The sequence below is a fragment of the Delphinapterus leucas genome, chromosome 3 (assembly GCF_059928025.1).
Source record: "Delphinapterus leucas isolate spDelLeu-1000000601 "Yukka" chromosome 3, BTC_Dleu_Yukka2, whole genome shotgun sequence".
In the NCBI taxonomy this organism is placed as follows: Eukaryota; Metazoa; Chordata; class Mammalia; order Artiodactyla; family Monodontidae; genus Delphinapterus; species Delphinapterus leucas.
In genome coordinates this window covers 163,159,071-163,172,351 of record NC_143131.1, presented here as the reverse complement: position 1 = coordinate 163,172,351, position 13,281 = coordinate 163,159,071, and positions in this window count along the sequence as shown.

Sequence of the window (13,281 nt, the reverse complement as noted above, 5' to 3'; positions counted from 1 at the left end):
TTTGAAATGAATTTTGAGTCTTCATTTTGCTTAGTTTCTGAAGTTACATGGGGATAGAATGGAGTTGGATATTTTCAGTGACATTCACACATGGGGAAGGAAATTGAGTCCAGAAGCTTCAGCAATGTTTCCATGGAGAGCACTAACAACAGAACCAGAAACACCGTTATCCTTTTGGTTCAGTGATCTTTCCTGAAGCACTACAAGAATCAATTTTAAGAAGCCCAGTGTTTTCCAAACTTTCACCAATGGGCTCTGTAGGGTCCTCTAACAGTATCTAAGAGACTAACTAGTTTCTCATCCCAAGCCACTTAAGACAAGGAGTTCTGATTGTTCTCTGTGAGGAAATCAAGTGACAATCATAGCTGGTGATTTAGGATAGTTTCTTCAGGGCCCAGGCAAAACCTAATACACAGCAATAATCATTGTTAACTGCATCTTTGACAAGGATTAATCAGGTATCAAAGAGGTCTATAAATTGGCAGAAATTATGATCAAAGAGAAACATAGACCACAGATATTTAATTAATGCTCAATTATTTATGAGTTTAACTTTGGTTAACCTAATTTTCCTTCTTCTAGACAATTTCCAATTCGTCTCCACAAAGAGACCAGAATAAGCACCTTCCAATACAAGATTTATTGTGTTGCTTTAATTTAAAGCATACAGTGACTTCTACATTCACTCCACCAAGTTTTGCCAGGGGAGAAAAGGAGACGTTATATTTTGTCTTGAATTAGATATGCCACCATACTTGACTTAGCTCGTCCCACCGGAAGCACTTTGAGGGCAGATTCTACAGTCTTGTCTTACATCCTCTACGGAATCAAGCCAAGGGAATCACACACAGTTACAGCTGGAAAAACATTTGTTCTGGGTTAATACTTTTAGCCTTTACCACCAAGACTTTATCACCAAGACCTATCTTTACAGTCTCTAAACAGGAGACCTTCTTGCCTTCCCTTTTCATATTGACTAGGAAGGTAAAGGGAAGAACTGAGAAGTACCCAAAGTCAGCTAGCAGCCAGCACGGATAAATCATCTGTGGAGATATTGTTTCTTTCAAAAGATATAAACATAAGAGGAAGTCCTAGTGTTTGAAACAACTGTGCATAATAAAATTCCATGAAAACCTAGAACTCCAGATGCAGATCAGTAACATATTGGTTAAATAAGCTGTTATGTTCATGCAATGGACAAGTGCACATACATTAAGAAGAACGAGATACTCTTTTCTATGAGATTCTCTTTTCACTGAACTCATCAGTCCTGCAAAAACAATGTTACATAATACTTTTTCTTTAACATTATATCAGGCATCCTCCTCTTGTCCTGCATTTATTGCCAGTGTCACTAAAGTCTACCACTTACCTCTTTCTCTTTTAGACATATAATTTCTTCTTATTTTGGAAGCATTCATCAATCCCTATTTTACTCTTTCTTTTAAATTACAAATGAATATTGAATTTTATAAAATATCTTTTGGGGGATATTTCAAGTGATTGTATAGTTTTGCTCTCCTTTGACCTTGTTATATGGTAAATTATATTTTGTTATTTTATATTATGTTATTTATCATACATTGTATTCTGTTTACTAATGACATTTATTATATTATAATTACATTATTTTTAAGGTAGCATTTTGTTTTAGATAGACAAAACAACCAGTGGAATAGGAAGCATCTTAAAATTAGATGCAAGAGCATAAGGGAATTGAGATGAAAATAAAATTCACGTTTTGGATCAGCAAAAATTATTCAACAAAAGTGGGAAAATATAGCTATCATAGAATTAGTAAATTCTAGATACAGCAACGAGTTAAAAGTTAAAAAATAATGAAAGTGTAAAAGTATCAGAAACCTGGGAGACTTGAAATAAATTATTCATGAGGAATACCTTTCTAAGATACAAAGAAAAAAGGATACATTTAATTATATAAGAATTAAAATTCTCCTCATGGCAAAATGCACTACAAAGGTCAGAAAACAAGCCAAAGAAATTGGGAAATATATTTAGAAATGGATATGCCTTCTTTACAACTTTTGAGAGAAGCACATGTTTCTTTTTCCTTTAACCTGTTATGTGGGTATTAATCTATAATGTAAGTGCATGGTTCCTTTCCTTTAACCTGTAATGTGAGATTTAATCTATATGGTAAGTGCATGGTTCCTTTCCTTTCATCTGTAATGTGAGTGTCAACATGGGGCACTGTTTCCAAGCACAGACTTTGGATGTTCCTGTACTGGTCCCGTCACTGACCATCCACAAAAACTTACAAATGTTGCTTTACTTTCCTGGGGGTTAGAGTCTTAGCTAAGAAATGGAAGCAAAATAGAACTTTCCCCCAGGGATGATAGAAGGTTTAAAGGAGTAAATATGTAAGTGACTTGGCACAGTGCCTACTACAAGAGAGATCAATATAAGTACTTACCAATTTTTTAAAGACACAGATGAAAGAAATAAAATGTGGTGATTTCAATCTATTGATATATATTCTTGACATTAAACTACCTTTTCATTCATTGGATGACCTAACTTGCTCATGCTTTTTCTTACCCTAGTGAACTTGGGTAGCTAATATCATAGTTTTAAATTTTTCCTTTTATATTTACAAGTAAATTTGACCTGTAAATTTCTTTTTCCTTACAGTCCTAATCTGTTTTCAGTATTAGGATTATATAGACTTCATAAGATGAATAAAGGCGCATTCTTCCTTTGCTACTCTCTAGAAGTTTTTCTTTGTTAATATTGATGTTATCTGTTTAACAGAAGTTTGATAGAATTCACCTCCCAAATGATCTGGCCGGGTCTGGTATTTTCTTGGTGAAAGATTGTAAACTATTGACTTAATTCCTTTACTGGTGCAAGAACTCCAGCTACAAATTTCCTCTTGTGTCAGTTTTGGTAAACTTTAGGAGCTAGGAAATTGTCCACTTTACAGAAATGTTCAAATTTACTGGCATTTCATATATTCTCTGTTTGTACTCTCTGCTATAACATTGCCCTGATTCTTTCTGTATATTATTTACTTACGTTTTTGTTTTGCTTAATCAAAGTTTTGTTTTTTTAAATCTTTTCAAAGAATATTCTTTTGACTTACTAAATCACCTCAATTTTATACTTTTTTCTGTTTTATTAAGTTCTGCTCATATCTTTATTGTCTATTTTTCTATGTTCTCAGGGTTTATTGTTTTACTCTTCTGATGTCAATTAAAACACTTGGTTATTCATTTTAATAAATCTTTTTACTTATAAATAGTTGAACTTTTTGAAGGTTCCAGCTTAGTTGTACGTATCTAAGGGTCCGCTCCTCCTCATAGTTGCTGGCCTAAGGCTTAGTTCACCCTATAGCAATGTATATATTGACATTTTTTCCCCTCGACTTTCTGTGTTTTGCTACTTCTCACTTTTCTTTGCAGAGAAGCCCTTTGAAATACCCTCAACTTATTTTACAGCCAATAAGTCTTTAAAGTACTGTGTATTTTTTAAGATAAATCAACTTATATAATTAGGCAGGAAATCTGATCTGCCATATTTTAAAAAACAGCATCATTTCACTCTTCTCCACGATTAATCTGCTGTATTACACGACCTTCGAGTTTTTAGCTTTATCAATGACATGTATTTTAAAAATGTTTGAAAGATCCTACCCAGTCTTTTAAAACATCCTTGCTCCTCGTTTCAGTTCTAGTTTTATGTATATGTTCTGCCTGGCACCTGATTATTCCAACATCTGATGGATGGCCTTGGGAATTTCATTCTGGTATTGATTGTTTTTGCTGATTCTCTCCACTTGGAGCTGATTTCTTCATTATTGTGTAAATTTAGATCATGAGCTCACGTTTAGCTAAACTTTATCTGTGGGAACGCTATAGGCCTGTGTTGAGGGTCTACCTCTCCAGAAAGGGTTTAGTTTTGTGTTTGGAATACCACCGATTTGGGAGCATTTTAAGTTAAGTTCTTGGCTTCTGTTTGCAAGACCGCAAATAAATTTGCAACCCAAACACTGTGAACACAGATCGGCGGTTCAGAATTCTCAAGATTTCCTACCTGTTTCCTACCCAGAGCAGAGGCCAAGAGAATTTGCTCTTAGTCTCCCTTTGCCAGCAGATATTTTTTTCTCCTGGCACACCCTTTCATTAAAGGTGAAGCTAGGGATAGATAGGTTTAGTTCTAACTTCCCATCTAGTAGGGATGGAGTCTTACCTCCTGCCTCCCATGTGGTCATGGCCATTTAAAAACAAGTCTCTATACCAGGTGTGTCATTCAACTACGGCCTGTATTCCAAATCCAGACAGCTGCCTATTTTTTATGGCCTATGAGCTAGGAATAATTTTCACGTTTTAACTGGTAACATTTTAAATGGTTACCTAAGTACCTAAATAATATCCTCAATTTTGCCCCTTTGGTCTACAAAGCCTAAAATATTTGCCATTTGGCTCCATAAAAACAGGATTTCCAACTTCTGTTCTAAGCTATCAAGATCTTCAATCCACTCTTAATAGAGCTATAACTCTTACACATGTACCACCCTTCCTTCATGGGTCCTGGAAATTTCGACTGCACACTTCCAAAATCAACCACGCACTTAAAAATAAGTTGTGTACATTTAACCTAGCATACCTAACCCATTTCTTTTAGGAGAGTTTTTCAAGTAATCTTGCCCACCGTATTCTTCAGAACTTCATTAATAATGGCAAAAGACTGGGCTTACCTGGTGGCGCAGTGGTTGAGAGTCCGCCTGCCGATGCAGGGGACACGGGTTCGTGCCCCGGTCTGGGAAGATCTCACATGCCGCGGAGCGGCTGGGCCCGTGAGCCATGGCCGCTGAGCCTGTGCGTCCGGAGCCTGTGCTCCGCAACGGGAGAGGCCGCAACAGTGAGAGGCCTACGTACCAAAAAAAAACCAAACATAAAACAAAAAAAGGCAAAAAATTAAAACAACTTAACATTCAACAAAAATGGGAAATGTTCATAACAATTATAGAAGCACATACAGTAGAAAACTATAAACTGTTATTGAAACAGTGAAACATAACTTTTTATTCTTAGAGAACTATGTTTATTTAGGTCCCTTTTGTTTAAATAAGTATATTTCTGTGTATGTATGTATACAGTCATGTATTGATATACACATACATTGTTTGTATGATATATTTATATAAACATATGAAATACATACCTATACACATACCTTTGATTTATATTTGTATACATACACAGGAATATAATTATATATTACATATTTATATACATTGAACTGAAAACTGGTAGTATATATGTATATCGCGTATAAATGTGTGTCTACGTGCATGTGTAGAAAAGCCGGTTGAGAGATATGGAAGCATGAGTTAGACAGGGTTCAAGATTTTAAAAGTAGTTATGTGTAGGTAGTGAGGTTAAGGCCCATTTGACTGAAAATATTGCATATTTTTACATCAATTGTTATGATGACCAGATTCCTATGTAAATAAAATTATAAATAGCTATACATACTCGTATGTGTAATGTATAACTAAAAGATATATAGTTTTATATATGTATTATATTTATATTATATAATACAATTATACTAATACATTATATATTGTGTTATATAGAATATATTAACTATAGTGTATTATATCAGATAATAATATATATTTATATATTATGATATAATTGTTTTATAATATTACAGGATATATCATATTAATATTATGAACATATTAACCACAGAAATACATTTCATTACTCATATATTTTGTATATAATATATGCTAGGCAAAAATATATATTAATATAATACATAATTGTTATACACTAATATAAATATTAGTATATTACATTTATACATCAATATAATATTTAATATTGGTATATTTATATTATTTTTAATATATACAGAGCTAATGCTCTTTAAAGCCATCTGCTACAAGTAGAATAAGACCAGGAGTATGGCCAAAGCAAATTGTAAAAATATTAGATTACTTATGTTCATTTATATGTCATTTTCCTGGAATCTGCATCTGGCTACTAGAGAGGACACACAGCAAAATCAACAAAAAGTGCCCAGGACATAGGATCCTTTATTCATTGGAACCTCAAAGGAAACACAGTGCTATTCAGTCCCCCTTCAAAGAGCCAAGAGCAAACCTTGAAGCACCCAGTAAAAGCCAATTCAAAGAAAAAAGCTTTTCCACTTAAACTGGAAGAAGTTAAGTTCCCAAGAGACCCCCTACATCAACCACTGAAGCTCATTTGGCAGTAAAAACAATAATGTTCACAGAACAACAAGAAACGCAAAACAATAGGTGTTTTACCAAAAACACAAAAAAGCAGCTAATTAGTGTCTTTCCTGTTTGAAAGAAGGGGGTGGGAAGTGGGCAGAAGACCTGATAGCAAAGATAAAAAGAAAAGGAAAAGGAAAATAACAGTTTCCAGTTTGACACTCAAGCTGTCTTCTGCATCCATTTCGTCAAGACCACCAAGTCAATGTGGAGGCTTTTTCCTCCTTCCCTTTTCTTTTCATGAGACCGATCACAACCAGCACTGCAGATTCCATCCAATTAAGGAATGCTGTTGCCTACATGTGTGAATGAGCTGTGAGTAAAGTACTGAAGTAGAGGACACCTAAAGTGAAACGTCTTCATGAATGTCCACGTGGCTGACCAGCAAGTTAACCTTTCACAGATGTGCTAAAGAAGAAGAGTTGGGTTTTATCTTATTTACTTCTCCCTGGACTGTGTCGAATGACTGTCATCGACAAGTTCAGGCTACTTTTTGCTGAGGATTAATGCACTGGGAGAGCTGAGAGAACACTGAACGGTACAGCTGTCTTTTTCTTGACCAGTTCACCTTAGTTTCCCAAACTCTAAGTCTTTCCCTAATTCCTTCTCCTTTTTATTGTAGTAAAATGAACATGACACAAAATCCACCATTTTGATCATTTTACAATTCACTGTACCATTCCGTGGAATTTACTACTGTCACAGTGTTGTGCAACTGTCACCACTGTCCAACTACAAAACATTTTCACCACCCCAAGAGGAAACATACACCCATTTTGAGGAGTCATTCCCTACTTCCCTCTCTTCCAAACCCCTGGAAACCACTAATGTATAATATTTTCCGTGTGTATGGATTTGCCACTGCTGGATATTTCATAAATATGGAACCATACAATATAGAGCCTTTCGTGCCTGACTTCTTTCACTTAATTGCATCCATGATGTAGCATGTATCAGTAATCCATTCACTTTTATGGCTGAATTCCCTGATCCTGTTTTCTTCATACTGTTTGAATACAAAATTTAAAATAAGTTGAGAGTGAAGCTCTGTTTTAAGGGCACATCTACGAGGCCAATTCTTTTAAAAAAGGTGAAAATGGAGATATTGTTGTGAAATGATAATCGTTGAGAAGCCTCAGCCAATTTGATAATGAAAAGTTTGGGAAATGTTGCAAAAAATTATCTGCTTTATATTAAAAGCCTTTTAAGCAAGGATTCAGGAGATTGTCTTTTTCTTGCAGGTAACTTAAATGAGTCAGAAGGAAATAACTGCCCTTTAAAACAGATTTTGAAAGGATTCTATTTATTCTTAATAGACGAATGGGAGTACAGGTAGTTCACATCCAATATGGACTCCCTGTCCAAACACTGTTTATCGTTTTAGCCACCACTATCGAATTATATTTCTTGAGAGTAAGGCAGCTCAATTCCTGCATATTACTTTTTTTTTCCTGCATATTACTTTTTAAAATTCATCTATCAAATTATCAAATTCATCAATCCATTAATACAGTATAAACAAGAGATGTTCATGTTTCAGTGCAGTTCAAATATCAGGTATAAAGAACCACCAGCAAGAAAAAGAATCCTATATCTCTTGCCAGAATGTGGTCAGCTCTGGGGTGCTTTGCTAGCTGAAACACACTTTCATTGTTAAGAGGATAGAGGCTGTTTAAGAGGGATGAGAGCCAAAAAATGTTAACTACGTGTATGTGTTAAGAACAGTGCTAGGTTATCTCATATTCTAGATCAGCCAAGGCTCACCATTTTACATATGTGAAAAGCGAAGTTAAAAGTGTTTTAGTACGGCTTCCCTGGTGGCGCAGTGGTTAAGAATCTGCCTGCCAGTGCAGGGGACGCGGGTTTGAGCCCTGGTCCGGGAAGCTCCCACATGCCACGGAGCAACTAAGAGCATGTGCCACAACTACTGAGCCTGCACTCTAGAGCCCGTGAACCACAACTACTGAAGCCCACACACCTAGACCCCGCGCTCAGCAACAAAGAGAAGCCACCACATTGAGAAGCCCGCACACCGTAACAAAGAGTAGCCCCCGCTCACCGCAACTAGAGAAAGCCCGCGCATAGCAAGGAAGAGCCAACGCAGCCAAAAATAAATCTATTTTTTAAAAAAAAAAGTGTTTTAGTAACTTCCTGAAAGGCACGCAATCAGTAAACTTGAGCAAGAATTCAATCCCAAATCTGTCACACTGAAGTTTAAGCTAATACATGAGATTAATAAAAACAGCACTAAATTAAAAGTTCAGAGATATTTTTAATTTCATACTCTTTCACTAACGCTCTTTGGAGAGAAATCATTTCTTTTATATGGGCCTTAGTTTTCACAACTATAATAGTTGGAAGCTTGACTAGATGATCTGTATGTAGTCTTCCAATTCTAAAATGTTCCACTCATTTGGATTCCTACAATAATTGCCCTTGCAATACATGCATGCTGCCACCAAGTAGCCGTACAGACTATTAGTTCCTTTTATATCCCTAGTGGGGAGTGCATTTTGACATCAGACTTACCGGTCAATAGTACAACCTGTTACTATAACTATAAAATAACAAAATAATCTGGTATTATTTCCTGTAAAGCAGAAGCTTTACATTGTCTGTGAATCATATCAGAATCACCTGTAGGTTTGTTTTGTTGTGTTTTAACATATTTATTGGAGTATAATTGCTTTACAATGGTGTGTTAGTTTCTGCTTTATAACACCTGTAGGTTTTTAAACATAGAGGAAATCCATAACCCATTGAATGAGAATCTTCAGAGACAGGACATGGGCATCTGGATTTTTGGGCTCCCATCATCCGTATATTTTATTTTATTTTTTGCCTATGTACAATATTTGTCACATCCTCTTGAATCTTTAAATGTTTCTTTTTGTTTTAAAATTTTAGAATATTCCATAATCTTCACCTACTTTTCATAAGGTGTTATCTGTTATGTTTATTCGATCTTGTGCTTCTCCTGGTTAAGTCTTCTTTTTTTCCTTTTTTTTTGGGGGGGGGGGCCCTGCCTCATGGCTTGCAGGATCTTAGTTCCCTGACCGGGAATTGGACCCCAGGGCCCCAGCAGTGAAAACGCCAAGTTCTAACCACTGGACCACCAGGGAAGTCCCAAGACTTCTGTTTTAAATGACTTTTTTTCCCACTCTAATTCATTCCTGGGATCAGTTTCATGTTTGAACATTAAACCAACCTTGCATTACTAGAATAAAGCTACTTTGATTGTGATATATGATTGTTTTACATACCATGGATACAGTTTGTGCTTCTGTTTACACATTTTGCATGCATGTTCAAAAGAGAAATTGGCCTGTGATTCTATTCTTGTAATATTCCTTTTAGTTTTGATCTGAAGCTTATGTTGGCCTTATAAACATTTTGAGCAATATATACTTTTCTGTTTCCTGGAAGATTTTTATGTAAGATTACCAATATTTCTTCCCTAAATATTTGGAAGAATTTACTTGGAAAGCCATTTATCCCTGGAAATCATCTTCTGTAAAGGTACTTAATTATACAAACAACTTTTGCAGTAGATATAGGGTTTTTAGATATTTTTTCTTTCTTGGGTTAGTCTTGTTAGCTTGCATTTTTAATGAATTTGTCATTTTCGATGAATTTTCAAATTTATAAATATAAAATTATCATAATTTTAACAGCTTTATTGGGATGTAATTTACATACCATAATTTCAACACATTAATGTATACAATTCAGTGGTTCTCAGTGTAACCACTAAAAGACTTGTGTAAGCATCACCAGAATCCAATTTTAGATTTCTGTCCCCCCACAAAAAAACCATTACACATTAACAAGCTTTCTTCAATCTCCTCAACCCTCTCAGCCCTAGGCAACCACTCATCTACTTCCTGTCTCTACAGATTTGCTATTCTGGGCATTTCATATAAATGGGACCATACAATATGTGATCTTTTGTGAGTGGCTGCTTTTACTTTACATAATGCTTTCATGGTTCATCCATGTTGTAACATGGATCAATAGATCATTCCTTTCTATAGCTGAATGCTATTCTATTGTATGGATATTCCACATTTTGTTTATTCATTTATCCGGTTGTCATTCGAATTATTTCCACCTTTTGTTTTTAGAAATATGCTTCTATGAACATTCACGTAGAAGCTTTTGTGCAGACATAAGTTTTTATTTCTCTTAGGTATATATTTAGTAGTGGAACTGCTGGGTCACAGGGTAACTCTATGTTTAACACTTGCAGGAACTCTCAAGCTGTTTTGTAAAATGGCCGCACCATTTTACATTCCCACCGGCAATGTATGTGGGTTTCAATCTCTTCTCTTACAGCCTAGCATGTCATCTATGCTGGAAAACGTTTCACATGTAGTTGAGCAGGATGAGTATTTTACTGTTTGGTTGAGTGTTTTGTAAACATTTATTAGGTCTTGTTGATTCATAGTCTCGTCCAAGTCTTCTATATCGTTGTTGACCTTCTGCCTAACTGTTCTATCCATTATTGACTGTGGAGTACTGAAGCCTCTACCTAATGTTGTGCAATTATCTATTTCTTCCTTCAATTCTTCATGGATTTTGGTATTTTCTTCTTCATGTACTTTGGTTTTACCTTATTCAGGGCAAATATGTTAAAGATTTTTGTATCTTCCCTTTCTTTATCATAAAATGTCCCTTTTCATAGCTAGTAACTTTTTTGTTTGTTTTAAAGTCTATTTTTTCTGGTATTAGTATAGCCACTTCAGCAATGCTTACGGTTGCCATTTGCATGATGTATATTTTTTCATCCTTTTACTTTGTACACATTAGACTCTTGAATCCAAGCAGTGCCTGCTATAGAAAACATTTTTTAATACCCAGTTCGACAATATCTGCCTTTTGATTGTATTGTTTAATTCATTTACATTTAGTTTTTATTATTGATATGGTAGGATTTATTTATGTCTATCATTTTACCTTTGGTTTTCTACATGTCTCATGTTTTTGTTTTTTTGTTATTGTTCCTCCATTTTCCTTTTATAGTAAGTAGATATTTTCTACTGTAACATGTAATTCCTTTAATGATTTTTAACCACATTGTTTGAGTAATGGCTGCACCAGGGCTTATGTAATACATCTCAGAATCTCTTCAGATTTTTACTAGGTTCATTCCAGATAGAAACAGAAACTGTACTTTTATAGAGCTGTATGCCTTCCCCTCTTTTTTGTTTTTATTACATTTATATATGTTACATACTTAACATATTATAATAATTACTTCTCACAAGCTTATTTTTTCAAAGAGCTTAGAGAAGAAAGTTGAGCAAATAAATATTTTTGAGTTTGTCGGGTTAATCTATTTACCATTTCTGGTTCTCTTCCTTTCTTCCTGCGGATTCAGCTTATGATCTACTGTCATTTTTATTCTAACACAGCTTTGTTCTCACTGCCTTCGTTGTGCCATATCATCAAATATATGATATTTTTTTATGTTATATAGAGAACAATCCAAATATAGTCATATTGTTTAGGCACTTACTTTTTAAATTAGTTAAGAGAAGAAAGGAGAAGAAATTTGAAATTACAGTATCTTTTATAATTCCCTACACAACTGCTCTAGTCAGCATTCTTTGTTTTGTTTTTATGGCTTGAGTTACTGTCTGCTATCATCTGAAGAACTTCCACTAGTATTGCTTGTGAAGCCCGTCTGCTAACAATGAACTCACTCAGTTTCTTTTTCTGTTTCTGAGTTATGGTGAAGTATTGATGATAAGTTGTGGAGTGGTAGGAAAAACTAAAATGCGATGTGCTGTATGATGTATGTTTCACTGAAGTGTCTTGGTCAAATTCTAATGATTTATGATAGAAATCACATAAAGCAAGCATCACAATTCTCCAGGAATGTTCTGTAGAATGCTAATGTTAATGATGAATATGTGATCCCAAATCTTTCACTTGTATTGACCTTATCTCATTAATTCTTCTCCCAACAATGCCATAACTAGAGTTGAGTTCTAAAGTCTACCTTCCTCTTTTCCAATAGAAATGGTCCCACAATTTCAGAAAGTTCTCAAAGGTGGAAAAGTGCACACGGCGTTTATCACGTTTGCAAATGCCAATGAAAATGCTAAGGTAACACTGTCCAAAATGCAATATTCTTCTGCGAGGGCACCCAACTTTAAACAAATACACATATTCTAAATACAGCTTAGATCTGTGACATGTTTTGGCCAATGAAGTGTGAGCAGACATGATGGCCTTCAATGAGCAGCAGAGGCCTTAAGTGGGCTTGTGCAGTTGGGCTCACCTCTTATGTTTCAGTGAACTTTGTGAGAAGACAGGGCCTGGGAGCTGCGGCCTCACAGTTGGGCTCCAGAGGAAGATGTGTGTTACAGACCTCAAACTGACCCAAAACACGGAGCAAAACCAGCCATCTAGAGGTCTAAAAGAGAGCCACTGCAGCTAGCCAATAGGTCCAAGAAAAATAAATTCTTGTTTATGGAACTGAGTTTTGGGTCGATTTGTTCCAAAGTATTATCACAGCAAGAGCTGACTAACACAACATCCTCCAAATCATTGTTATGTAAATGGCTGCCACCATGCCTACAAGTAAGGCAATTGTGTACTCAAATTGTGAGAGTTCTTGAACTCTTGGTGCCTCTCCAACACAATGTACATGGCTAAATTTCCACAAATAAGTTCACTAATATACCACAAAGATCTCCCTAAGCTTTTATTAAATGTAATGCAAAGTTCTTTCTTTTCATTTCCTGCTTCTACATAGTTAAAATGCTTTTTATCAATGTAAAATGGCTCTTACCTTTTGGCTTCTGTCGTGAGAGTCTTTTGAAGTCTGAAACACTGTAGGATATCACCTATATATGGAATCTAAAACATACAACAATTGAATGAATATAACAAAAAAGAAGGAGAGTCACCGATAGAGAGAACAAACTAATGGTTGCCAGTGCGGAGGGGGAGGAGGGGGCAATACAGGGGTGGGGAAGTGAGAGATGTAAACTACTGGGTGT